Genomic DNA, 2,203 nt, shown 5'->3' on the forward strand with positions numbered 1-2,203 from the left:
GATGTGCCCAGTGCTATATGTCTTCTGATATCTTGATTGCTGCTTCCATTGGCACTGATTGTAGAACTAAGTAATAGGAAGTCTTTGACAACTTCAATCTTTTCTCCATTTATCGTGATGCTACTTAAAGGTCCCATTGTGAGATTTTTGTTTTCTTTGTATTGAGGTGTAATCCATACTGCAGACTGTATTCTTCAATCTTCATCAGTAAGTGCTTCAAGTCATCCTCACTTTCCACAAACAAAGTTGTGTTGTCAGTGTATCACAGGTTGTTAATGATTCTTCCTCCAATCCTGATGCCACATTCTTCTTCATATAGTCCAGCTTTTCAGATTATTTGCTCAGCATACAGTTTGAATAAGTATGGCAAAAGGATACAACCCTGACGCATTCCCTTCTGGATTTTAAACCATGTAGCATCCCTTTGTTCTGTTCAAATAACAGCTTCCTGGTCTATGTACAGGTTCCTCATGAGTACCCTGTCCCATAGGGTCACAATGAGTTGCAATTCACTCAGTGGCCATGGGTTTGGTTTTTTGGTTTATCTGAACCCACTACCTGTCCCATTGCACTAAGAACTTCCCAATAGCAGGAACTTGCTTTATTCCTCTTTGATCACAATGCCCAAAACAAGTCCTATCATATAATAGGCATCAGTGAATTTGCAGGTTGAATGAATGAAACAACTTTCTGAAGCTCACACAACCCAGAAATGGCAAACCCAGGTGTGCTAGTCAGAGTTGAAGTATAATAAATTACCCTCAAATCCCAAGGCTTAAAACAATATACATTTATTATGTGTGTATGTTGCGTGTCAGCAGCTGCAGGATAGCTGGAGATTACCTCAGCTCTGCCCCCTACATCTCATTCTGGAATCCAGATGGAAGGTGCATCCCTTATCTGTTATATGCCAATTCTCAGAGGAGAAGAGAAAGAGCATGACAGAGACCATGCACTTAAAGCTTATGCTCAGACATGTTGTTATTAGGTTCTGACTCCTAGGGACCCTATGTGCAACAGAATGAAACATCACATGGTCTTGCACTATGCTCACAACTGTTGCTGTGCCTGAGTCCACAGTTGCAGCCACTGTGCCAATCTATCTCACTAAGGGTCTTCCTCCTTCTCATTGACCCTCTACTTTATCAAGCATGATACCTCTTTCCAGGGACTGATCCCTCCTGATAACATGACCAAAGTACAAGAGATGGTATCCTGTTATTCTTGCTTCTAAGGAGCATTCTGGCTGTATTTCTTCCAAGATACATTAGTTCATTCTCTGACAGTCCATGCTATACTCAATATTCTTTGCCAACACCATAATTCAAATGCATCAATTCTTCTTCACTCTTCCTTATTAATTGTCCAGCTTTCGCATGTATATGAGGTGATTGAAAACACCATGGCTTGGGTTGGGTGTCTATTAGTCTTAGTCTTGCTGAGACATAGTATATGTCGAGTCCACTCACATTCTATTGGCCAAAACAAGTAAAAAGACCAAATACAAAATTAGTGGTGGTGGTGTTGTCAATTCCCATCAAATCCATTCTGTCTTATAGTGACCCTATGTACATCCAAATGAAACTGCCCAGCCCTGTGGCATTCTCACAATCATTTCAAATGCTTGAGCCCATCATAGCAGCCATTATGCCAATCTACCTTTTTGAGGGTCTTCCTCTTCTTTGGGGAGCTCTGGTGGTGTAGTGCCTAAGGCATTTGACTGCTAACCAGAAGGCTGCCTGTGATTGTTGGAGTTGTGTGTCAACTTGGCTGGACCACAATTCTAAGTGGTTTAAGCAGTTGTGATGTGGGTTATTCCCATGATGAGATTGGATTTATATGTTTTGAGCAGTCAATCCATTGAAAGAGAGTTTTCCTAGCAGTGTGGTCTGCTTCCAATATATCTATGGACATCCTGGGAAAAAGAGGCACTATTCTGTAGATCAAGATCCTATGGTGCTGCCTACAACTGTCCATGAGTGAACAATCCACCATTCAGCCTGCAGATCTTGGATTCATCATTCGTTGGAGTCAACAACCAGTATACTGCCCACCAACCTTGAGCTCGTCAGCCCCTGCAGCTGCGTGAGTCAGGAAGAGCCTCCAGCTTGACATTTGATCTAAGAACCTGGGACTTGGCAGCTTCTATAAGTGTGTGAGCCATTTTCCTAAGACAAATTTCTCTCTCCCTCTGTGTGTGTGT

This window comes from Orycteropus afer, unplaced genomic scaffold (assembly GCF_000298275.1).
Source record: "Orycteropus afer afer isolate SDZICR_OR568_19922 unplaced genomic scaffold, OryAfe1.0 scaffold00272, whole genome shotgun sequence".
Taxonomy (NCBI): Eukaryota; Metazoa; Chordata; class Mammalia; order Tubulidentata; family Orycteropodidae; genus Orycteropus; species Orycteropus afer.